We start from the raw sequence: 26,742 nt of genomic DNA on the forward strand, positions 1-26,742 counted from the left end.
AGTTGAGGAAAGCCTGCCTGGTCATGTGTTTCCAGACACCAAGAATTCCAGGCTCATGGGCTTCGGAGGAAGACTCAGCCAAACCCTCCCTACCCTGCCCACCTTCTCCAGCCGGAGGAGACTCCCCATGCAAACATTCCCCAGCCTTTGGCTCTGAGCTGGGCAAGAACAGAGGTTTTCTTACAATTCCCTGGACTACACCCTGAGGTGCCCAGTGTACCATTGACCAAGAACAGTAGGAAGCCTCCATGCACCATGACCTTGAGCAAATGGCTTTACTTCTCTGGGATCTCAAATACATCATGCCCTCTTCATGGGTTGGTGGGGGAGAGACAAATACAGGAAAGACTATGCCTCGGGCACTGGGCATGCCAATTAGCAAACACACCCCATGCAGCAAATGAAGCCTTCATTTACTGAGCCACCTAGATCCTAGGTCCTTGTGGCTGGTGGCTTCTCCCTGGGTTCTGCTGTATTGAGGCTCCTTGACTCACTCGTCAGTCCGTTCGTCCATGTATCGATCCGTCTGTCTACTTTCAGTCAGCTTTCTGCCAGCCAGCACCAAAGCTAAATGACACCAGGGATCCGTCCGAGACCCTCCCCGGCTGAGGGGAAGACAGCTACAGCCAAGGGCAGCCCGAGCAGTGGAGTACTTGGCAAGTCACAAATGACACTTCTGAACGCAAGTCCTCACCCTGAGAGGAACGGTCTTGGCAGATATGCATCTTTCTGGGGACTTATGTCTCGTCTCCACCGGTCTCTGCCCCATGTGCCCCCAGATGTGTTCCCTGGTCCCTTAGTTGAGATGGCAGCTGGGACCTCACACCCTCCCTGCTGGGATCTCCATGCACCCATCTGCAAAATGGGGATGGTGACAGTCTAAACAACATCATTTGTTGAATTTGTCATTTGTTGAAACCCATGATTTAAAAAAATAAATAAAGAAAAGAAAATCTTAGGATAATATTCATAAATGACTCATCAGGTACTGATCACAGATGGAGCTCTGCTGGGAAGACACTGTTAATTCCTTCAGGGCTGACCTCTGCTCTCATGGGGCTTCTTGTTTCAGAGACCAGGTTCCTGTTTGTGAGGCTTCAGCCCTGCTCACAGGCCTCATGACTCATCCCCAGCCTCAGGAATCTCCCCTACAGAATTCACATTCATTGCTATCTACATTGTCATGTTGTTTTTCTTGTGATAAGGACCTTGAAATATACAGTTGAGTGTTAGTTACCGTAGTCCCGGTGCTGTACATGACATCCCCATGACTGACTTTGTAGCTGGGACTTTGTAGTTGTTAACCCCTTTGCCCATTCCCTACCACATAGCCTCAAATCTGTTCTCCATATTGATGAGTTTGCGTTATTCCTAATTTTAATTTTTCTTTTTTTTTAAGATTCCGCATGTAAGTGAGACCTTATAGTATCTGTCTTTCTATGCTATACTTATTTTACTTAGCACATTGCCCTGAGAAAACACACCGGTCTTTCTGAACCAGCTCCTTATCCCACTTGTGCAAATGTAGCAGGTCTGCAGATCTGCTATCCACCCACACAAACTTTGAGCCCGATTCTTCGTGTTCAGAAGCAGGGACCCACGTGGAGCCCAGGGCTGCCATCAAGATTACTGTATCTTTGCCCCAAAGTGAGAACATCAGAGCTAGAGAAGATGCAGAAAGAAATCTTAGATGAACTTCCCTGGGGTGGGGGGGAACAGGGGAGGCAGCTGCCCTCAGCCTCCCTCTGGGGGAGTTTCTGGGAAAATTGGCTGCCAGAATAGACTCCTCTCCCCATTTCTCTTAGCATCAAAAAGCCCCACAAAGAATCTTCCATCCTCTCCCACTGAAGCCCTAAGGATCTTCCTTTTGTTAAGTTGATATATATCAATGTATCTTCGGGCCCTTCCTCCAGTTTGCTGGGAGGTCCCTCATTCACCTGTAAATAAACCTTTCTCCTGTTTAAAAAAAAAAAAAAATGAACACATGGCTACCCAACCAACCAGCAACTACACATTTGGACATATATCCCAGAAAACTGAAAACTTAGGATCACATAAAAGCTGATACAAATGTTTTTATCAGCTGTATTCATAAGAGCTCAAAATGGGAAACAATCCAGATGTTTTTCAATGGATAACCAGTTAAGCAAACTGGTACAGTACGGCTATACCATAGGATACTACCAGGCAATAAAAAGGAAGAAATTTACTGATACATACAGTAGAGATTATGCTGAGTGAAAATACCCAACCCCAAAATATCACTCGCTGTTTGATTCCACTTGTTTAACATTCTTGAAATGACAAAATTACAGAAATGGAAAATAGGGGTTATAAGGGGTTAAGAATAGAGGTGGGGGTCCATAAGAGAAGAAGTTCTGCCCTGATCTGCACCTCCTTTCTCTGTACTGTTCCCTATGGTATCATGGTGGGTATAGGAGAGACAAGAGCTACTCTCAACAGAACCAGAACTTGTCTCTGGCCAAAGAAAATCTCCAAAGACATGCCTATAGATGCAGAATAGAGAGAAATTTGATTCAAGCTTATGAGCATTTCAATAAATTACTCTCAATGAAAGTGATAAAAGTTAGAATTTTTTCAAATCACCAAGTGTGTCCTGAAATGTAGATTGGTTTCAGTAGACCATGTCCACCAGGAAATTGCTAAAGTCAGATTCTTAAAAATGCATAGGTCCCTCCAAGGAACACTGAGGGAAGGGACTACAGGCCCAGATACTGAGACAGGTACCAATTCTTTTTTGACAGGAATAGCAGTGCCATTGTGCTAAATCTATTTATCAAAAACAATGTTTAAGTTTTCTGTAAAACATATTTCCTAACTTGTGTGTGGGTTTTAAATTGGAGGACTGCCTTTGCTCTTGGTTGAGCTGCTCCGGGAATCAGAAAAGCAAATTCTATACCCTGAAAGGGAATACTAGTCATGCCTGGAGGTAGGGTACAGGAACTTACCCCTGGATGGCTGTTCACATCATGGAGCCTTAGAAATACAGCTTAGGGCAGCTTTCAGGGTCTCAAGAGTCCATCTTGCCCACTCAGCTGACTGATGAAGGAATAGCTGTCCTTGTAAGGACCTATTTTACTGTCCCTGCTCCCCTCCCCCAGGGGACTTAAAAACAAGTCCCAGAAACCAGCTCCAGGTGTGGAGGCCAAGAAAAACAAGGCTGTACCCACCAGAAGTACAGCCATCTTGGCAAAGCAAAAGCCAGCACCTTGCACTGTAAGAGTGGGTTAGTATAAGAATAGCCATCCTGAAGGCCGGGAAGCCATTTTACTGAGCATCCCTAACCAGCCCACACAGAGTACTGGGCTGGAGATAAGAGAAAGTAGCTAAAACCTAGGAAACAACTTAGTCATATACCACCAGGGCCATTAGGCAATGACTCCACAGGGACCAGATGTTAAAGAAAAACAAATAGTTAACTTGCAGAGATCACAATCCTGCAAGTCAGGAATCTCCCTTGGTTTGCAAATGTCCTGGTGATTTAAAACAAAAAGGGCTATCTCTTCAATGGCCCAATTTCCAGAGACAGAGGGCTTAGTTCCTCAAGGCCTAAGGTCGCCCTCCCCACTATAAAACTGAGGGAGGCAGAGGCAGAAGGAAATGTAAATAAAGCTCAATTTCTTCTATACCTAAATCTCACTTAACCGCCAGGATGGCGCCAGGGTGATGCTAGGGTGGCAAAAGTTTAAACAAAGTTAAACTGTCAAAGTGGGCCACAAGATATGTATGTAGCTATGCAAAAGTACCGTGAAAAGGCTATATAAACCCTGGCTTTGAGTGCTTGGTGTCCTTGTTGAAACCCGCTGTGCAGGGCGGATACTTGGACCCCAGCTAGCTGGAAATAAACCTCGCTGTGTGACTTGCATTATCGAGAGTGTTGTCTGTTTAATTGAGGGGTCGTCGACTCCATACTCTAACAGTCCTCTGTTATGCTGGACATCTCCAGCCCCAAGGGACGCATAAAGTTAGGACCTGACCAAACTGTAGGAGACAAAGAGGAGGAAGCAAGCCTGAGCCTTGTGTTCACAGAGATGGCCTCTGAGAGGTAGAGAGGAGCTCTAAACACAACAGAGAAAAACCTATGAAGTTATCCACCTGCAATAGAACCAGGTGCTAGAGTTGACCTCCAACAGCAGGGGCTCTGAGTAAACAGTCCAGCGGAGCCCACAGTGATGGCTGCTCAGGTGTGGGCAGGGTCTGTACCAGCCATAAGCACAGGGAGGGTCGACTGATCCATTATGAGCTGCCTGAATCCCAGCACCATCATTTAATAGCTGGTGATGCTGGCTGTATATCACTTCTCTTTACCTCAGTTTCCTCATCTGTAAAATAGGGCTTCTTGTGGTAAGACTCAGGATAGTATTGCCCATATCAGCACCATATAATGAGCAGAAAAGCAGACAGAGACAGAAGAGCGACCTGCCCTGTGGTCCCACACCCAACCCAAGGTATGCAATTTTTTGTTAGCTTTATTCCTCAAGGTACTTCTGGAACCACAGGCATTTTAACCCTTGAGAAGAGAAGCAAATGTTCCCACAGCTTTTCCCACATTTGATGAAGCCCACAACTCCCAAAGATGCTGTTGAAATCAAAGGTCCCCAGGTAAGCCCAGCTCAGACACTAGGGCTAAGCAGCCAGGAGTCTGTGGGGTTCAGCAGGAGAGGAGGAGTTAATTTGCTTGTTCCAGCTCTCCAGCAAACACTTAACTGAGAATGGGAAGCAGTACCATGGAAAGTTCCAGTTTCCATGCAGCCCATGGGCTTTGAGGGAGTAAAGCTTACCTAGATTTTCATTGTTATTCTGCCATTCGTGAGTTTCTCAGTCTCTACAAGGCTCAGTTGAAAAGGTGAAAAACCTTCAAAATAAGGAGAGGCATCTTCACCGTCTCTCAGGTATTGAAAGGGTTAAAAGGTATACTTTTAGAGTGTGGGGTCCAGTGCGGACATCATACAGAACAGAAGCTTGTTGTTTCTTGGATATAGGAGCAGAGGGAGAAGGAGGAAACACTCCATCCATCCTGGTGCCCAGCCACCACTGTCCTCCTTGTCATGTCCTCCCTGGAGCTTTGGTCCACCCAGCTCACCCCTGGTTCCCAACTATGGGCTTTCTGGGTTTCCCTTCCACATGGTCACCATATCTAATCACAGCTCTCCTCTGCTCAAACTCCTTCAGTGGTTCCCAAGTATCAGGAGATAGCACCCCAGATGCCTCATGCTGAACTGTCAGGCCTCTGGCAGTCAGACCCTGCCAAACTACCCAGCCTTTCTCTATACCCTCCCAACCTACCTTCCTAAAGCCCCCACTTCCCTAATCTTGGGCACCCCCTGCTTCCCCAAACACTCCCGTTCAGACTCATCTCATAGCTCCTTGCAAGTGTGCCTCAGGTGTCCTTGATCCTTCTCACTTTGGGCTTCCACAGCAGCCAGGCAAATACCTGCCTCCCTCATAGCACTTAGAGGCTTCTTATCCTAAGTGCATCTTTTCATGTCTATGTCACATGCAGGTGGTGAACAGTTTCAGATTAAGTCTTAGGGTCTTATTTACCTTTCTAACCTCAGCCATAGTAGGGCTCGGCATGAAAGTGTTCAGTGGATGTTCTTAGAAGGAAGGAAGGGAGAGAGGGAGGGAGGGAAGGGGGTTGGAAGAAAAGTGGGGGAACAGAAAGGGTAGGGTGGGAGGGAAGGGACAAGGGGAGAGGGAAGGAGAAAGTTAGCCAATTAGTTAGTTAGTTTAGTTAGTTGCAAAAATGAGACCAAAGAGAGCCATTTGACCCACAGGAGCAGAATCAAACTTGACTTTCTGAGCCTACACTTGAGCAAATTAATCAGAGCCTGAGAAGCAAGTTCATGCTCAGGCCATGATGCCAAGAAATGAAATGGCTCCCATCCATCTTGTGCCTCTCTTTTGTTATCCAAATTATACCATGAAAGGCAGAAGCAGAATAATGAGGCCCTATGCATTCTTGGAGGGGGAGGGGAAGCAGGGAACAAAGGCCCCAACCCTTCAAGAAGGAGCCTTCCTTATTTTCTTGGGCAGCCCAAATTCCTTTGAAAGCAAGAAAGTAGCACAAATCTACTGTCATGGCAACCACTCCTAAGCCATCCTGGGAAGTGGCAACTTACTATAAGTGCTTCAGTGACCAGGTTTCCCCAATTTCCAGGCTGCCTGGGAATAGGAGCCCTTTGAAAGGAGTGATAGATCACATCTTTTAAGCCCCAGTTCATCCCCAGTGATGGATTGGGAACGCCCCCATCCTCACCCACCACTTGCTCCATCATAGGAAGTAATTTCCTTGTCCTGAACTCCAGTTTGAAAGCAGACTATAACTACAAGCCCGAAGAGTGGCTAAAAAAGGCTCATGCATAAACAGACAAAAGGAGACACCACCTCTTGGCTCACATTGAACACTGAACCTGTGACTATCTGTGACACCAGATGCAGGCACATCTCGGTCTTCCCCCCCTAGAGCTGACATTCATTAGATCCAATGGGCCCAGATCGAGTGTAGACATGAATCATATGACCTTGGTTGAAGGCTCCTAGGGACCAAGCACTGCAGTAAGAACCTTATGCATATTCTCACTTACTCATGGCCACAACCCTACAAAGAAAGAATTATAAATGAGTTGTGCACATCACAAAGCTTGTATGGAAGAAGTGGCTATGGGTCCACCAAAATTCATTCTCCCTTTCCTCTTCAATAACAGAACTGCACCTGCCACCTGGCTGCACAGTGACACTACACACCCCAGCCTCCCTTACACTCAGGCAGGGCCCAGTAGGAGAAAAGTAGGGTCACATATAGACTGAATACCTTATAACTGGATGCTTGCCTCCACAATCCCAACCCTCTTACTATTAACCTGATCCTGGAAGGATTTAACCCAGTCCTCATCATGTGAATGAGAACAATACCTAAGGAGGTGGAGAGAAACAAAAATGGAAGGAACCTGTGTCCCTGCATTAGCATACAGAGCAGAGCTGTCTGCAGTCCTGGAACTTGGGCAGTTATGGGAGACAAAAATGAGCTCTGTCTTATTTGAGCCTTTAGCTTCTAGGTGTTACAACCAGCAAGGAGCAGAGTCCAAACTTACCAGCAAATCTGCTTAACTTCTAAGCCTATGGTTTATACTGATTATATCACTCAGCATCCAGTCATATTCACAGAGCAGGAATGTAATATGGAACACCAGTCAGGAAAGTGTTGGATACCTGCAGAATTAAGAGGAGAAGGTAAGGTTACCCAGAGGCTAGTAACCTCAAGGAGTTGTTTATACTCCTAGAGCTGGAGAAGCAAAAGAAGAAACAGTGTAGCCAGAGTCCTAATGATTATTACCAAGCTTCCCAGGCTCAGCGCCCACACTACCCCTGCTGGTGTTACTGGAACCACTCTCCCCACCACTTAGCAGTGAGGCACTCTCACTCCTGTGGACAGTGTGTAAGCCAGAACCCATAAGTGAAGTGCAACCAAGGCTCACTGGACCCTCCTCCTACTGCTGCTGGTCAGTCAGCAGGTCAACCACGATGACAGGGGTAGACAAGGAACCTCTTATAGCTGCCAGAGGCCTCAGCAGATAAAGGGGGAAAAAAGATGGGTTCTCTCTTCCTCTGTCCTCCTGTCTCCTGCCAGGGCCTTCCATCAGTAGGACTGAACTGGAAGGCAGCCAAGAAGTCGTCTGGGAAATGTAGCTTGTAGGCTTCCAGTCCCAAACCCCATGGCATAGAGGAGAGCATAAAAGGATGGAGATAGGTCCAGGATCCAGAGACAAGTACCAAGTACACAGATCCACCAAAGGTCTGGTTCTGGGTTGGCAAATGTCCCAGGTTCCAGATCTCAGGTCTGATTGACTGGCCATGGTTTTCTAGGATGCTTCAGGATAAGATGTCTGTCTAGGCCTGGGCTCAGTAGGAAATAGGGCATTAGTTGGTTAACAATATCTGGGAGGTGAGAGGGAGAGTGGTAGTATATTCATCTTGTATTTATCATCTTCACTCCAGTGAGAAAAACTTCCAGTGCATGGACCATCACCTCCAAGATGAAATCTGATAAAGACCCATGTTGAATCAATGAACTAACACAAGCCTCCATCTGCTGAACAGCTCCTGAATGCCAGGCACCATGCTGCACCCTTTAAACACATTTTTCTCATTCAATCCTCACAAAGTCCCATCAAATAGACATTTGATCCCCATTTTATAATTGATGATACTGAGGTTTAGAAGGTAATGTAAATTAACTCATGAATGAAGAAATAACAGAGGTATATTAGGCTCCAGATCTGGGTCCATGCTTGTACATGTTTTCTGCAAACATCCTATCATCAATTCCTATGGCAGCATCCCCTGTTCTGCCCTTGTCTACACTCAGGAAGACTGCGTGGCTGGGCCCTGCTCTCTCTTCCTGTCTCTAACCACAGGAATCCCCAGGTTAGGCTCAACTTGTCGAGATGATCCCTCTGACCAATCTCCCCATGTCATGCCTCACTTAACACAGATATATCCACCACCACTCAAAGCCTTCCCAGGCACTTGATGGTTGCTCCATATATTCCCATTGAGCTGGTCTCAGAGGCAACATGTACATTTGTCATTTTGAAAGTTCCCAAGGGATTCTGATAGTCTTCCCACTCTAAAAAGCCTGGGCATCGAAGGTCCTCTAGTCCTGCTTCTACCTGTAGCCTCATGACTCAGCTTTCTAGCCTAGAATGTCAGACCCACATGATCCTTTCTTTTTTTTTTTTCCCCCAGTTTTCTTTTTTAATTTTTTAATTTTGTAAACATATAATATGTTTTTATCCCCAGGGGTACAGGTCTGTAAATCACCATGTTTACACACTTCACAGCACTCACCATAGCTAGCACATACTCTCCCCCCTCCCCCCAGCAATCCTCAGTTTGTTTTGTGAGATTAGGAGTCATTTATGGTTTGTCTCCCCCTCAATCCCATCTTGTTTCATTGATTCTTCTCCTACCCACTTAAGCCCCCATGTTGCATCACCACTTCCTCATATCAGGGAGATCATATGATAGTTGTCTTTCTCCGCTTGACTTATTTCCCTAAGCATAATACGCTATAGTTACATCCACGTTGTCGCAAATGGCAATATTTCATTTCTTTTGATGGCTGCATAGTATTCCACTGTGTATATATACCACATCTTCGTTATCCATTCATGTATTGATGGACATCTAGGTTCTTTCCATAGTTTGGCCATTGTGGACATTGCTGCTACAAACATTCGGGTGCACGTGCCCCTTCGGATCACTATGTTTGTATCTTTAGGGTAAATACCCAATAGTGCAATTGCTGGGTCATAGGGCAGTTCTATTTTCAACATTTTGAGGAACCTCCATGCTGTTTTCCAGAGTGGTTGCACCAGCTTGCATTCCCACCAACAGTGTAGAAGGGTTCCCCTTTCTGCACATCCTTGCCAGCATCTGTCATTTCTTGACTTGTTGATTTTAGCCATTCTGACTGGTGTGAGGTGATATCTCATTGTGGTTTTGATTTGTATTTCCCTGATGCCGAGTGATATGGAGCACTTTTTCATGTGTCTGTTGGCCATCTGGATGTCTTCTTTGCAGAAATGTCTGTTCATGTCCTCTGCCCATTTCTTGATTGGATTATATGTTCTTTGGGTGTTGAGTTTGCTAAGTTCCTTATAGAATTTGGACACTAGTCCTTTATCTGATATGGCATTTGCAAATATCTTCTCCCGTTCTGTCAGTTGTCTTTTGGTTTTGTTAACTGTTTCCTTTGCTGTGCAAAAGCTTTTGATCTTGATGAAATCCCAATAGTTCATTTTTGCCCTTGCTTCCATTGCCTTTGGTGATGTTCCTAGTGAGATGTTGCTGCAGCTGAGGTCGAAGAGGTTGCTGTCTGTTCTCCTCAAGGATTTTGATGGATTCCTTTCGCACATTGAGGTCCTTCATCCATTTTGCGTCTATTCTTGTGTGTGGTGTAAGGAAATGGTCCAATTTCATTTTTCTGCATGTGGCTGTCCAATTTTCCCAGCACCATTTATTGAAGAGGCTGTTTTTTTTTTTTCCATTGGACATTCTTTACTGCTTTGTCAAAGATTAGTTGACTGTAGAGTTGAGGGTCTATTTCTGGGCTCTCTATTCTGTTCTATTGATCTATGTGTCTGTTTTTGTGCCAGTACCATGCTGTCTTGATGATGACAGCTTTGTAATAGAGCTTGAAATCCGGAATTGTGATGCCACCTACTTTGGCTTTCTTTTTCAATATCCCTTTGGCTATTCGAGGTCTTTTCTGGTTCCATATAAATTTTAGCATTATTTGTTCCATTTCTTTGAAAAAGATGGATGGTGCTTTGATAGGAATTGCATTAAATGTGTAGATTGCTTTAGGTAGCATAGGTATTTTCACAATATTTATTCTTGCAATCCAGGAGCATGGAACATTTTTCCATTTCTTTGTGTCTTCCTCAATTTCTTTCATGAGTACTTTATAGTTTTCTGAGTATAGATGCTTAGCCTCTTTGGTTAGGTTTATTCCTAGGTATCTTATGGTTTGGGTTGCAATTGTAAATGGGTTGACTCCTTAATTTCTCTTTCTTCTGTTTTGTGTTGGTGTAGAGAAATGCAACTGATTTCTGTGCATTGATTTTATATCCTGACACTTTACTGAATTCCTGTATAAGTTCTAGCAGTTTTGGAGTGGAGTCTTTTGGGTTTTCCACATATAGTATCATATCATCTGCGAAGAGTGATAATTTGACTTCTTCTTTGCCGATTTGGATGCCTTTAATTTCCTTTTGTTGTCTGATTGCTGAGGCTAGGACATCTAGTACTATGTTGAATAGCAGTGGTGATAATGGACATCCCTGCCATGTTCCTGACCTTAGCAGAAAAGCTTTCAGTTTTTCCCCATTGAGAATGATATTTGCAGTGGGTTTTTCATAAATGGCTTTGATAATATTGAGGTATGTGCCCTCTATCCCTACACTTTGAAGAGTTTTGATCAGGAAGGGATGCTGTACTTTGTCAAATGCTTTTTCAGCATCTGTTGAGAGTATCATATGGTTCTTGTTCTTTCTTTTATTGATGTGTTGTATCACATTGACTGATTTGCGGATGTTGAACCAACCTTGCAGCCCTGGAATAAATCCCACTTGGTCGTGGTGAATAATCCTTTTAATGAACTGTTGAATCCTATTGGCTAGTATTTTGGAGAGAATTTTCGCATCTGTGTTCATCAAGGATATTGCTCTATAGCTCTCTTTTTTGATGGGATCCTTGTCTGGTCTAGGGATCAAGGTGATGCTGGCCTCATAAAATGAGTTTGGAAGTTTTCCTTCCATTTCTATTTTTTGGAACAGTTTCAGGAGAATAGAATTAGTTCTTCTTTAAATGTTTGGTAGAATTCCCCCGGGAAGCCGTCTGGCCCTGAGCATTTGTTTGCTTGGAGATTTTTAATGATTGTTTCAATCTCCTTACTGGTTATGGGTCTGTTCAGGCTTTCTATTTCTTCCTGGTTCAGTTGTGGTAGTTTATATGTTTCTAGGAATGCATCCATTTCTTCCAGATTGTCAAATTTGTTGGCGTAGAGTTGCTCATAGTATGTTCTTATTATAGTTTGTACTTCTTTGGTGTTCGTTGTGATCTCTCCTCTTTCATTCATGATTTTATTTATTTGGGTCCTTTCTGTTTTCTTTTTGATAAGTCTGGCCAGGGGTTTATCAATTTTATTAATTTTTTCAAAGAACCAGCTCCTAGTTTCGTTGATTTGTTCTATTTTCTTATGTTGTTGTTGTTTCTATTTCATTGATTTCTGCTCTGATCTTTATGATTTCTCTTCTCCTGCTGGGCTTAGGGTTTCTTTCTTGTTCTTTCTCCAGCTCCTTTAGGTGTAGGGTTAGGTTGTGTACCTGAGACCTTTCTTGTTTCTTGAGAAAGGCTTGTACCGCTATATATTTTCCTCTCAGGACTGCCTTTGTTGTGTCCCACAGATTTTGAACCATTGTATTTTCATTATCATTTGTTTCCATGATTTTTTTCAATTCTTCTTTAATTTCCCGGTTGACCCATTCATTCTTTAGAAGGATACTGTTTAGTCTCCATGTATTTGGGTTCTTTCCAAACTTCCTTTTGTGGTTGAGTTCTAGCTTTAGAGCATTGTGGTGTGAAAATATGCAGGGAATGATCCCAATCTTTTGATACCGGTTGAGTCCTGCTTTAGGACCGAGGATGTGATCTATTCTGGAGAATGTTCCATGTGCACTAGAGAAGAATGTGTATTCTGTTGCTTTGGGATGAAAAGGTCTGAATATAACTGTGATGTCCATCTGGTCCAGTTGTCGTTTAAGGCCTTTATTTCCTTGCTGATCTTTTGCTTGGATGATCTGTCCATTTCAGTGAGGGGAGTGTTAAAGTTCCCTACTATTATTGTATTGTTGTTGATGTGTTTCTTTGCTTTTGTTTTTAATTGGTTTATATAGTTGGCTGCTCCCACGTTGGGGGCATAGATATTTAAAATTGTTAGAACTTCTTGTTGGACAGACTCTTTGAGTATGAATTAGTGTCCTTCCTCATCTCTTATTATAGTCTTTGGCTTAAAATCTAATTGATCTGATATAAGGATTGCCACTCCTGCTTTCTTCTGATGTCCATTAGCATGTCAAATTCTTTTCCACCCTCTCACTTTAAATCTGGAGGTGGCTTCAGGCTTAAAATGAGTTTCCTGGAGGCAACATAGAGATGGGGTTTTTTTTTTATCCATTCTGATACCCTGTGTCTTTTGATTGTGGCATTTAGCCCATTAACATTCAGGGTAACTATTGAGAGATATGAATTTAGTGCCATTGTATTGCCTGTAAGGTGACTGTTACTGTATATTGTCTCTGTTCCTTTCTGATCTACCACTTGTAGGTTCTTTCTATGCCTAGACGACCCCTTTCAATATTTCCTGTAGAGCCGGTTTGGTGTTTACAAATTCTTTCATTTTTTGTTTGTCCTGGAAGCATTGTATCTCTCCTTCTATTTTCAATGATAGCCTAGCTGGATATAGTATTCTTGGCTGCATGTTTTTCTCGTTTAGTGCTCTGAATATATCTGAATATATCATGCCAGCTCTTTCTGGCCTGCCAGGTCTCTGTGGATAAGTCAGCTGCCAATCTAATATTTTTACCATTGTATGTTACAGACTTCTTTTCCTGGGCTGCTTTCAGGATTTTCTCTTTGTCACTAAGACTTGTATTTTACTATTAGGTGACGGGGTGTGGGCCGATTCTTATTGATTTTGAGGGGTGTTCTCTGAACCTCCTGAATTTTGACAATCGTTCCCTTTGCCATATTGGGGAAATTCTCCCCAATAATTCTCTCCAGTATACCTTCTGCTCCCCTCTCTCTTTATTCTTCTTCTGGAATCCCAATTGTTCTAATGTTGTTTCATCTTATGGTGTCACTTATCTCTCAAATTCTCCCCTCGTGGTCCAGTAGCTATTTGTCCCTCTTTTGCTCAGGTTCTTTATTCTCTGTCATTTGGTGTTCTATATTGCTAATTCTTTCTTCTGCCTCATTTATCCTAGCAGTGAGAGCCTCCATTTTTGATTGCACCTCATTAATAGCTTTTTTGATTTCAACTTGGTTAGATTTTAGTTCTTTTATTTCTCCAGAAAGGGCTTTTATATCTCTCAAGAGGGTTTCTCTAATATCTTCCATGCCTTTTTCAAGCCCGGCTAGAACCTTGAGAGTTGTCATTCTGAACTCTAGATTTGACATATTACCAATGTCTGTATTGATTAGGTCCCTAGCCTTCAGTACTGCCTCTTGTTCTTTTTTTGTGGTGAATTTTTCCACCTTGTCATTTTGTCCAGGTAAGAGTATATGAAGGAGCAAGTAAAATACTAAAAGGGTGGCAACAACCCCACGAAAATATGTTTTAACCAAATCAGAAGAGATCCCAAATCGTGAGGGGGGATAAAGGGGATAAGAAAGAGGTTCAGAAAGAAAGAAAGAAAAAAAAAGAAAAAGAAAAAAGAAAAGAAAAGAATTTAAAAAAGAAAACGAATAAAGAAAAATATAAAAAAGAAAAAATATATATATTAGATAAACTAGTTTAAAAACGTTTAAAAAAAGAAAAGGGTAAAAGTTAAAAAAAAATGTAGCAGAAGAAGAGAAAAGAAATGAAAAAGAAAAAGAAATTAAATTAACTGCAAGACTAAAAAATCACAGGGAGAAAGCCATAAGTTCCGTGCTTCCATGCTTTGCTTTCTCCTCCTCTGGAATTCTGCTGCTCTCCTTGGTATTGAAACTGCACTCCTTGGTAGGTGAACTAGGTCTTGGCTGGATTTCTTGTTGTACTTCTGGGGGATGGGCTTGGGTTAGTGATTCTCAAGTGTCTTTGCCTCAGGCGGAATGGCACCGCCCATACCAGGGGCCTGGTTGAGTAATCTGCTAGGGTTTGCTTTCAGGAGCTTTTGTTCCCTGAGCGCTTTCCATAGAATTATGGAGGACGGGAATACAAATGGTGGCCTCCTGGTCTGTCGCCCAGAGGAGCCAAGAGCCCAGGGCCCCACTCCTCAGTGTGCCCTCAGAGAACAGCGCCCAGTAGCTCTTGTCTGCCTGACCTCCGGCCCCGCTCCGAGCTCACCGCCGTGCTCTGAGCTCACCTAGCCTGCAACCGGTTCAAGGTAACCCCGAGCTGTGAGCTTACCATCGGCTCTGTCTCTGTAGCCAGCTTCCCCGTTCCAACACCCGCAAGCTCTGCGACACTCAGACACCCCGGATCCTTCTGTGACCCTGCGGGACTTGAGGCCATGCTGACCCCACATGGGCTTCGCCCCTGTTTAGCCTCTGGAAATGTCCCTCAGCGGAACAGACTTTTAAAAGTCCTGATTTTGTGCTCTGTTGCTCCGCTGCTTGCCAGGAGCCTGCCCCTCCCCCCAGGGTCTATCTTCCCGTCACTTTGGATTCACATCTCCGCCAGTCCTACCTTTCAGAAAGTGGTTGTTTTACTGTTTCTAGAATTGCTGTTTTTCTTCTCTTTGATTGGCCGATGGATTTGCAGGTGTTTGCAATCTTTAGATCAGCTATCTAGCTGATCTCCTGGTAGCTGAAGTAGTCTCAGCCTGCTACTTCTCCACCATCTTGACTCCTCTTTTTTTCCAGTTTTTTGACTTCTGTATTATATCTCTTTTTATTTAAGTTCCCTTCCAGTGTAACAGAATCCATTGTTTATGCACCACACCCAGTGCTCCATGCAATATGTGCCCTCCATAATACCCACAACCAGGCTCCCCCTACCTCCCACCCTCTGCCCCTTCAAAACCCTCAGATTATTTTTCAGAGATTATCCACCATGACCAGGTGAGATTCATCCCTGGGTTACAAGGATGGTTCAACATTTGCAAATCAATCAATGTGATAGAAAAAATCAATAAGAGAAGAGAGAAGAACCACATGGTCCTCTCAAGATGCAGAAAAAGCATTTGACAAAATCCAGCAACCGTACCTGATAAAAATGCTTCAAAGTATAGGGATAGAGGGAACATTCTTCAACTTCATTAAATCTATCTATGAAAGACCCACAGCAAATATCATCCTCAATGGGAAAAAGCTTGCAGCCTTCCCAGTGAGATCAGGAACACGACAAGGATGCCCACTCTCACCACTCTTGTTCAACATTGTATTAGAAGTCCTAGCAACAGCTAGACAACAAAGAGAAATAAAAGGTATCCAAATTGGTAATGAAGAAGTCAAACTATCTCTCTTTGCAGATGACATGATTCTTTATATGGAAAACCCAAAAGACTCTACCCCCAAACTACTAAAACTCATACAACAATTCAGTAATGTGGCAGGATACAAAGTCAATGTACAGAAACCAGTGGCTTTCTTCTATACTAACAATGAAAATACTGAAAGGGAAATTGGAGAATCGATTCCATTTACTAGAGCACCAAGAACCATAAGATACCTGGGAATAATCCTAACCTAAGAGGTAAAGGATCTGTACTCGAGGAACTACAGAACACTCATGAAAGAAATCAAAGAAGACACAAAAAGATGGAAGACTGTTCCATGCTCTTGGATTGGAAGAATAAACATTGTTAAAATGTCTATACTGCCTAGAGCAATCTATACTTTTAATGCCATTCTGATCAAAATTCCACCGGTATTTTTCAAAGAGCTAGAGCAAATAATCCTAAAATTTGTGTGGAATCAGAAGAGACCCCGAATTGTGAAGGAAATGTTGAAAAAGAAAAGCAAAACTGGAAGCATCACATTACCTGATTTCAAGCTCTACTACAAAGCTGTGATCACCAAGACAGCATGCTACTGGCATAAAAACAGATACATAGACCAGTGGAACAGAGTAGAGAGCCCAGATATGGACCTTCAACTCTATGGTCAAATAATCTTCGACCCACATGATCCTTGACAACCTATTTCTGCCTCCCAATGCACATTGCTTCTCTCTGGGTCCTTTACCCTCCTCACTCCTTTCCCTCCTCTGGCCCCTTCTTCCTCAAGTCTTGTCCTGCCAGCCCCTCTGTGGGACCAGCAGTCCTACTCAATACTCTCAAGGTCCACTGCCACTCCTTCCTGTAGCAATTTCCTGATTGTCTCCCTTCACCCCAGCATGCCATGAGCTCTTCAGACAGAGATCAGGGCTTGTAGGTCTGTGTTCTCAGGACCAAGTACAGCATCTGCCACCAAGATAAGCTTAAAAAATGTGGGAGGAGCTGACTCTCCTTCCAACTACCCAGATTCGGCTATTCCCACCTCAAAGTAGCACAGGTTTTTCAAAGCTGCCTGGGGAGGACTCTCACTTCAAGTAAAGTCCACCTAGATGGCATGAGACAGAGAAGTCATGAGCATCATTCTGAGACTGAAAGAAGCCTGGGCTTGAATTCCCAGCTTTGCCATTCATTTGCTGTGTGTCCCAGGGCAAACCTCTGCTATTCTCTGAGCCTTACCAAGGAATGGAGCACATTATGCTCAAGGGCACAGGAAAAGTAGTAAGAATTGAACATGGTAGCCAATATAAAGTACCAGGCACTCAGGGACCTTATGTAAATGGAAGACTTTTCACAAGCTGTGGCTCTGACCCTAAAGATCACCTGATTCCCTTCCTTGTTTCTCCTCCTTCCCCTTTCTGACTCCTTGGCATTTTCCCAAAGTGACACATGACTCATAGGGATTCTGTGCATGAGATGGAGCAGAACCTGTAGGCCCTGTGAGCAGATGAAAAGAACATGGAAGAGGAGGGCCCAGAGCTGCCTTCTGATGTGACAGCTCAAGCAGGAAGAGATCCCATTTCTCCTGAATCTTTGCCCCATGCCATTTACCAAGGACTTTTCAAGTCCAGGGGTGACTCGGTGCTAGCCTTTACAAACCTTAGTAAACCCCATAAAGCAGATACAGAGAAGAGAGGCTTTCTCTGTCCCCAGAATGTCTTGGGAAATTGTCACCACTTCACACAGGCACGAGTGCTTTCCACATAGCTGGACATATGGCAAGATGTAGACAAGCCTCAGGCTTCCTGTCACTGTTGGGCATTTAGATCCTGGGGAATAGTGGACTTTGTGTGATGACACAACTGCATTTACCCACCAGGACAGTGAAAGAGAACTCAATGGCACTAGATACAGCTGAGACATTCTGGCCAGACCATCCATTGTTCAGCGGGGAGAGCAGGTCTGGAGACCTCCTGGCTCTGACATGGTGCCGGGACCAGGAAAGCTCTTCTTCAGGCCTAGCCTTTTGTCCCAGTCCCAGGTATACCTGTCTACCCAGCTGGCATGGGGAACAGCTTTGCCTGTGGCATAGACTCTGTCCTTGGCCAAACTCTGCCCAGGCTCATCTGACCTTTTCAACGAGGCCTACTTCCGTGATCCTCTCTGCACTGTCCAGTTTTAGCAAGGATCCTGCTAGGTCAGCTTAAGCAGAATCCCCTCCCTTAGTACCTGACCACCCTCAATACCTAATCAGGTTTCTTATCCCCCACAGTCCCCTGGTGAGATCCAATAACCCTGGCCTGCTTTCAGCAAGAGTCCTCTTGGGTTGGTTTAGCCAGAACAATCCCAACCCCCACCTCAGTGCTACTTCTTAGTAATTTCCCAACCACTGCCTCCCACTCTGCTTCTTGGCTATACATTCCCACTTGCCCAGACTGTAGTCAGGGCTGAGTCCAATGTCTGTCTCCGATGCAACACTCCATGGTAGTGGTCCCTACACCCATCATCTAACCCCCACCCTCCCTTTAATGAAGTCTGCCATACTGTCCTCAGTAAGTGTAACAGATTTCCTTTTTCCTTTAACAGTTGCACAGGGCAGGAGAATAGGGCCATGGTTTAAGGCAATTACCACTCTTGCTGTATGACCCAGGCCCTGACAAAGCACTCTAGATGCAGTACACCATGTATATGTCTGCAGAGACCACAGGAGAGAGGGGCAATCATTACCAGGCCCTGAAATGTTTGTAACATGCCCAACGTGCCCCACAAGGACATGGCAGATCTGACATTCGAGCAGTTGTCTAAAATGATGCATTCCAGGGATCCTGTTATGAGCTGCCAGGCCTAGCTCATGAACTATCCATCATTCTATACACAAGATCCAATATTTTTGTTATTGTATTATTTGCTAAACCATTTCCAAAGCTTAGCAATAGAGCACTTTGAATTGCCTCAGACCTACCAATGATGGAGCTGCCTTTCTCAGACCTCTATGCTCGGGCCATGGCCCTTGTCTCCTGTCAAATTACGATTACTGGTTTTTACTTACCCAGCCATCTGGAAATGCCTATCACAGCTGTAGATTTTGAAGGAGTTGCTATTTTCCCATTATAACCAAAATTCTCACTAAACAGGAAATGAACTTGTTTTTGTCTCCTACTGCATCTGTAACAAAATACCATAAACTCGGTGGCTTCAAACAGCATGAGTTTATCATCTTATAGTTACAGAGACCAGAAACTTGAAATGAGTCCCACTGGGCTGAAGTCAAGGTGTTGCCAAGATTGTGTTCCTTTCTGGAAGCTGTAGGATAGGGTCTGTGTCCTTGCCCCTTCCACTTCTTGAGCCTGCCCACATTCACTGGTCCACAGTCCCCCTTCTATCTTCAAAGCCAACAGAGGTGGGTGAACTCTTCCTCACACTACATCTGTCTGACTCTTATTTTCTGTCTCCCTATCCCACTGTGAGTTGACTAAACCCAATAGTCCCTAAAAGCCTTCCCAGAACAAGCATTTTTTTAAAAAAGATTTTATTTATTTATTTGACAGAGAGAGACCACAAGTAGGCAGAGAGGCAGGCAGATAGAGAGGAAGGGAAGCAGTCTCCCCACTGAGCAGAGAGCTCAGAGAGCTCCCTCTCCAACTGTGAGAACCTGGTGAACCCTTGAGCCCACCTGGATAATCCAGGAATCTCCCTAATTTAAAGACAGCTGATTAGCAGACTTCCTTCCCCCTTGTCATTAACATGACCCATTCACAGCTCAGAAGATTAGGATGTGGCCATCTGTGGGTACCATTGTTCAGCTTACCACAGAAATGAATAAAAATGCTTGGTCTGGGGGCGCCTGGGTGGCTCAGTGAGTTAAGCCGCTGCCTTTGGCTTGGGTCATGATCTCAGGGTCCTGGGATTGAGTCCTGTGTTGGGCTCTCTGCTCAGCGGGGAGCCTGCTTCCCTTCCTCTCTCTCTGCCTGCCTCTCTGCCTACTTGTGATCTCTCTCTGTCAAATAAATAAATATAATCTTTTTTTAAAAATGCTTGGTCTGGGAAGGCTTTTAGGGACTATTGGGTTTAGTCAACTCACAAACCCCAAAACTCCCTCCCCAACATTCCCAGTGAGTGTTCATGAAACCTCTGCTTGAACACATCCATAGACAGCACACTCACTACCAAAAGCCAACTCTACAGCCCTCTGGGTGCTCCTGAACACAATCCAGACCCCTGAAACCAGATCCAAGCTCTGAACTTTGCAAGGATGCAGGTGCATGTGCATGTGTCACTCCTCATCTGCTCTCTGCAGGTACACACAGTAGAGTCCAGCCTTCCCACCTGCCACAATTCCCGGCATCCCTCTGGAGCACTGCACCCATAAGCAATGTCCCTTCTTAAACATGGCAGCCAGAGTAAACAAAAAAGTATAGATGTTATTGATCTCCAACTATGTCCTATGTGAAACCTCCAAGTGACACATATTTGAGTTTATTAGATGGACACCATTATACCTTTGATGCAGATGGAGAGACTGAGATGTAGAAAGGTGAAGTCACTCACCCACAGTCACTCAGCTAGGTGACTGAGCTGGGGATGCATCTAGATTTGCTGACCAAGGAAACTGTTCACTCTGCCACATTGCCCCTGCTTGCTGCTAGAAAGAGCACTGGAAAATGAGGCTGGAGACATGGGTTTCATTCCCAGTGATCAAATTTGTAGCCTCGTGATGTGAATTCCAATTTCTTTATTTTGAATGGGGCTGCCTATAATGTGCCAGGGCTGGTGGAAGATCAGATAGACCAGCAGTGAGAGAGCTTGGGGACATGTAAGCAGCCCCAGGAGGAAGACAGGCCCTCCTCACCATGCTTGTGCTGCATAGTAGGCTCCATTTACATGAGTTCTCTGCAACCCCATCCCTGATAATTCCAGAGCTGTCGAGCTAGTATTTGTCCATCCAGCACCTAGAAGGTCCAGAAGAATACTTGTCACAGGAAGGTGTTCAGAGTCTAGAAATCCAGTCCAACCAAGTCTCCAAAATGCTTGGCCTTCTAACGTCTTATTTCTATCTGTTGAACATGACTCATGCTCGTCACTGTGGAGGCATCAGAAACCCTGTGGTGATGGAGGCCAGTACTTCATCCAAGGAGAGAGACAGATGTGTGAGCCTCTTCCAACAGAGTACTGATCACCAGGAAATCCAGGAGCAGAAAGGAGACCACTTCATCCCCACTGGGCCCACCAGGATGCAGAGAAGAAATTTCTGAGTCAGCTGAGAAGGATCAGAAGGTGGTCTTTCATCTGGAAGAATGACAGCAGACATGTACTCCAAAGAGCAGAAACAGTCTGCTGATGAGCTCTGCCTGACTGAGGCCCAGGCAAAGGAGGAATACAGGCATGAGAAAGAGATTTTGCTTTTGATGAAGAAGATTTGCCATCAAAAAGCCTTCTTCTCAGGGCCACCATTTATGTAAGTGTTTTGGCTATTATTTATTCCTACAGATGTTGCATTTTATTGCAAATCTCAGAATACTTTTGTCTCCATAATAAACTTACCTAAAAAATATGTCTCAAAATAGAATTTCCTTTTGTCCCAAGCCAAGTAAAATAAATCATTTCATCAACAGCTCAATGTACCTCTTCTCCGCAGTGTCTTTAGAAAGCTCTCTGGGTTCAGGCTTGCGTTCTTGGTGAGCTGATGCTATCACTGCAGTCTTTTCTTCTGACACTCTGCATCAGTGGAACTAAGTCTGGGAGGTGACACTATAACCCTATGCAGGGTAGGGAAGAGCTGGACAAGGACAGGAAAGACACTGGTGTGGGGGGCTCTGCCTTTCCTTCACATCTAGCCACTGTGAGCAAGACCTCATCAAAGCCTTTAAAAGAGAATTTTGAAAGAAAAAAAAAAGATAACTAACACACACCAGTATCAGAAGGGTGTTCTAATCCCTGACCCCTCTCCCACAAGGAATAAAAACTAGGTGTCCTGTCCACCACTGCAAAGAGCCAGGGAGAGTCTACCTTGAGAGGGGAAAGCAATGGAAGTTTAGGGAAAATTCAACTACACTTCTACAAACCAGCAGAAAACTACTGGAAATTTATATGTGTGTGTGTGTGTGTGTGTGTGTGTGCGTGCGCGCATGTATACACACACACACACACACACACACACATATATATATACACTTTAAAGATTTTATTTATTTATTTGACAGAGAGAGAGGGAACACAAGCAGGGGGAGTGGGAAAGAAAGAAGCAGACTCCCTGCCAAGCAGGGAGCCCAATGCAGAGCTAGATCCCAGGACCCTGGGATCATGACCTCAGCCAAAGTCAGACACTTAAGGACTGAGCCATCCAGGTGCCCCTAAAAATATATTTTAAAAAATCATTTATTGCAGCATTAAAAACATCACATACTTAGGGATAAATCTAACAAAATATGTGAAAAATTGTATGCAAAAAAAAATTCCCAAATTGATAAAAGAAATTAAATAAGACCTAAAACTACAGAGAAATGTAACATGTGGACTGGAAGACTCAACATTGTTTAAGATGGCAGTTCTCCCCAGATTGATCCATATTCAAGACAAACTCATTAAGAACCTCTAAAATTAGCAAGCTCTTTCTAAAATTTTTATTTAAAAGCAAAAGATCTTAGAATAACCACAACAGTTTAAAAAAAGAGAGATAGAAAAAATTTGTAAGAATCTTACACCTGACCCAAATACTTACTATAAAGTTACACTAGTCAATGCCATGTGGTCTTGTCATAAGAATAGACAACAGAGACCACTACAATAGGACTGGGAGTTCAAAAATAGGTCTGCACATATATGATCTGCAACCAGCATGCAAGTAATTCAATAGGGAAAGGACAGTCTTTCCAACAAATGATACTGGAACAACTGGATATCCTCATTTTAAAAATGCATTATGACTCTTGTACCATATGCACACACAAAAACAATTTGAAATGAAGCATAAAACAAAATATAAAACCAAAAGCTAAAACTCATAAAGAGAAAACAGGAGAAATATATGTGGGTCCTTGGATTAGGTAAAAATTACTAAAATAAGACTTAAAAATTCTATCCCATAAATAAAAAAATTGATCAGTTAGACTTTCTCAAAATCAAAATCTGGTTTTGAAAGACACCACTTTAAAAAATGAAAAGTCAGGCCATAGACTTGGAGAAAACATTTTCAAAAGACATATCTGATAAAGAACCTTTTCAGAATGCATAAAGAATATTTACAACCCCATAATAAGACCAACAATACAATTTTTAAAGATGGGCAAAATATTTTAACAGGCACTTCACCAAAAAGAGATATATAAATGGCACACAACAACAAACAATAACATTATTCATTAGGGAAATGTATTGGTTTTCTCAGACTGCCATAACAAATAAACAGACCAGATGGCCTGAACAACAGCAGTTTACTTCTCACAGTTCTGGAGGCTCCAAGACCAGGATCAAGGTACCAGCAGGGTTAGTTTCTCCTAGGTTTCTCTGTCTGGCTTGCAGAAAGCCTCCTTGAATGTCCTCACTTGGCCTTTCCTCTATGTGTAGGCATCACTACTGTCTCTTGATATGTCCAAATTTCCCCCACTTATAAGGACACCAGTTAGATTGGATTAGGGCCACCCTAACAACCTCATATTAACTTAATCACCTCTTTTTTAGGTTCCGATCATCAAATGCAGTCACATTCTGGGATACTGGGGGTTAGTACTTCAATATATTAAGTTGGTGAGGAGACACAATTCATTCAATACAGGAAATGAATTTAAAACTACAATGAAATACCATTACACATGGACTAGAATGACTAAAATTACAAAGAATAATCATAACAAATACCAGCAAGAATGTCAGGCAACCAGTAATTCTTATAAACCAGGATGCCTGGATGCCTCAGTCAGTTAAGTGTCTGCCTTCAGCTCAGCCCAAGGTCCTGGAATCGAGTCCCACATCAGGCTCCTTGCTCAGCAGGGAGCCTGCTTCTCTCTCTGCCTGCTGCTCCCCCTGCTTGTATGCTCATGCTCTTTCTCTCTCTTTTGGACAAATAAATTTTAAAAAATCTTAAAAAAAAAAAAAAGAATTCTCATACATTGCTGGTAGGAATGCAAATGGTACAACCACTTTGGAAAACAGTTTGAAAGATACCTATAAATTTAAACATACACTTAACCATACAACCTAGCAGTTCTACTTCCGTGCATTTGCTCAGAAGAAAGAAAGCATTTGGTCCTCATGAAGAGCAACTTCAACTTAGAACAGTCAAAAATGAAAGCAATCCAAATGTCTATTAACTAATGAAACCATACATATATATGATATAGGCAAACATCAGGATATTATTCAGCAATTCAACAATACAAAGAAATGAACTATTGATACATGCAATGGTATGTATGAATCTCACAAATTACCAAGTGCATGAAAGGAATGAAACATAAAATGGTAATACTGTGAGTTTATATTTATCTGACATTCTGGAAAAGGCAGAATAAAGAGAAAGAAATCAGATCAGTGGTTGCCAAAGGCTAGGGTTGGGTGGAGGACAGTGATTACAAGGAGTCATAAGGAACTTTTGGGGGTGGTAGAAATGTCCTATATCTTTAATGTTATTGGTTACAAGAATATATATTGGTCAAAACTCAATTAAGTATAACTTTAAATGAAGAATGTTACTGCAGGGAAATTCTACATCAGTAACTCTTCTAAAAAATAAGCAAATTGGGCCACCTGGGTGGCTCAGTCATTAAGCATCTACCTTCAACTCAGGTCATGATCCCAGGGTCCTGGGATGGAGCCCTGAATGGAGCTCTCTGCTCAGCAGGAAGCCTGATTCTCCCTCTCTCACTCCCCCTACTTGTGTTTCCTCTCTCACTCTCTCTCTCTCTCTCTCTGTCAAATAAATAAATTAAATTTTTAAGAAAATAAAAATAAGCAAATTAAAGTAGGATTCAGCTGGTATGTTATTAATAATAATAATAATAATGATAAAAGCTAAAAATTTCATGAGTCAAATGTCCAACCAAAGAGGTTAGAAAAATAACAGCAAAACATACCCAAAAAGGAAGGAAATAAGTGCAATGACTAAAGAAATGGTACAATAGAAAATGAAGAGTGTTTTTTAAAAACCAAAAGTTGTTTCATTGAAAAAGCTAACATGATAGACAAATTTCTGACAAGCATAACCAAAAATTAATAAAAGGAGACATTAATGTCAGGATTGATCATGGGACAGAACTACAGATATAGCAAAAATGTAAAAATAGTAAATCAAATAAACAAATATACAATATACAAACTCCTAGTAAAATAAAATTTACCAAATAGACTCAAAAAGAATAAAAAGCTTAAAAAAATCCTATATCACTGAAAATATTAAAACATTAGACCCAGATGATCAGAAAGAGTCTCTAACACAAAACCCATGTGAAGCCTCTGCATGGAAAGGAAAGGACACACCAGGGGAGCCAGAGGTGGTGTGGGAGAGGCTGTGGCTGGGCAGGGCTGTGTCCTTCATGGCCCCACAGACCTCCAAGGATTCTGGTCATGTCTCTGGGAACAAGACAGTGGATGGTTTCAGCATGGGGATGAAATGCTCAGATTTGCACTTTCAAATGATGACTTCAAGTGACTTGTAGAGAATAGCTGAGTAGAGAATGGCTGTAGAGAATAGCTGAGCTAGACAAGAGTAAGGAGAAGGAAGAAGCCAAATAGAGAATTGCAGACTAGGCCAGAGAGGGCAGGGTTTGGAAAAGGTGAGTGGTCATGCAGTGGACAGAGGAGCCAATGTCCCGTCCCTTCCCTGAAGTGTCTTACCTGTAGTGACACCAATGGGTGCAGACTCATGCCACATGGCAGTCTCCAGGGCATCACTATTAGAAACAACATCTAGAAAGAGCAGGAATGGGGCTTTCCTTCTCCTCTCTCTGAGTATTAGGCCAATGAATTAGCTAGTCATTGTCCTGGAGAGTAGAAAACAGAGTTTAAAAGGGCTGGAACACAGTGTCTAAAAGCAGGTGAAATATGGGAAAGAGTGGACATGGCTGATGGAAAACAAGGCCACTGGATCACCCAGGAATGTCTCCCAGTAAAGGCATAATGTACCAGAGAGCTGTCACCTGCCCAGAGTGGGCCACAGTAAGTGTCTGCAGCTGCCACTGCCAGAGAAGGTATGGAAGGAGAGATCTGTGTCCTCCATAGCAGCAGATTTAGGTTTAATTAAACCTGATGCTTAACACAGGCTGGAAAAAGAAAAGGTGATCTACTTTCCTTTATGTCTTCTCTGTGTGATCATTAGGACATTACCACTTAATATTATCTGAGCACCCAATTCCTAAAATCTTACCCTGTAAGATAGAGTCCCCTATTTTCAGGTGAGAAAAATTCAAGCTCAGAGAGATTCAGTGACTTGCCCAAGGGTCTCAAATAGAGGAGCTATCCCAAGCTTTTTCCATATTATCACACAGTGTATCAGCCAGTTTTCTCCATAGAAACAGAACCAATAGGAAATAGAGGAAGAAAGAGAGAGAGAGAGAGAGATTTATTATAAGGAGCTGACTCATGTGATTTTGGAGGCTGTCAAGTCTAAAATCTGCAGAATAGAAAATGCTGTAGAACCAAAGGCTGGTGTCCCAGTTCCAGTTCCATGGCCATCTAATGTGAAGAATTCTCTCTTACTGAGGGAATGGGGGATCAGCCTTTTTGTCGGGGGCAGCTATGTACATAGCAGACAACATGGCGCTTGCGCCTGCGGCCAGACAGAGGACCTGCGCACCACCTGAAAGATGATTGGCTATGCCCAGAACAGGTAGCCCAGGACACTGCTGTGCTTTTTATCATGCTATCAGGCTTCCTTTCACATGTACAGTCTGCTGATGGGAGGAGAGGGGATATAAATAGGGGTAAAAATCCGGGTAAGGGGAGAACAATAAAGATTCCCAAGCTTGTCACTCCGTGTCTCCGGGTCGTTCTTGCTGGCGAGAGCGACACCTTTTGTCCTGTTCAA

General features: G+C 43.3%; 1 long non-coding RNA gene across 1 annotated transcript in view; it reads right to left on the reverse strand.

Moving 5' to 3' along the window:
* The window catches only part of LOC106004411, a 156,749-nt gene that overhangs the window by 62,389 nt on the left and 67,618 nt on the right, over positions 1 to 26,742 (reverse strand). The window contains exon 2 of the long non-coding RNA XR_006604963.1: positions 7,116 to 7,233. This is a non-coding gene — a long non-coding RNA (uncharacterized LOC106004411). The remainder of the gene's footprint in view (positions 1 to 7,115; positions 7,234 to 26,742) is intronic.

Source organism: Mustela putorius, unplaced genomic scaffold (genome assembly GCF_011764305.1).
Source record: "Mustela putorius furo isolate JIRA1106 unplaced genomic scaffold, ASM1176430v1.1 tig00537338_pilon_pilon_pilon, whole genome shotgun sequence".
NCBI lineage: Eukaryota > Metazoa > Chordata > Mammalia > Carnivora > Mustelidae > Mustela > Mustela putorius.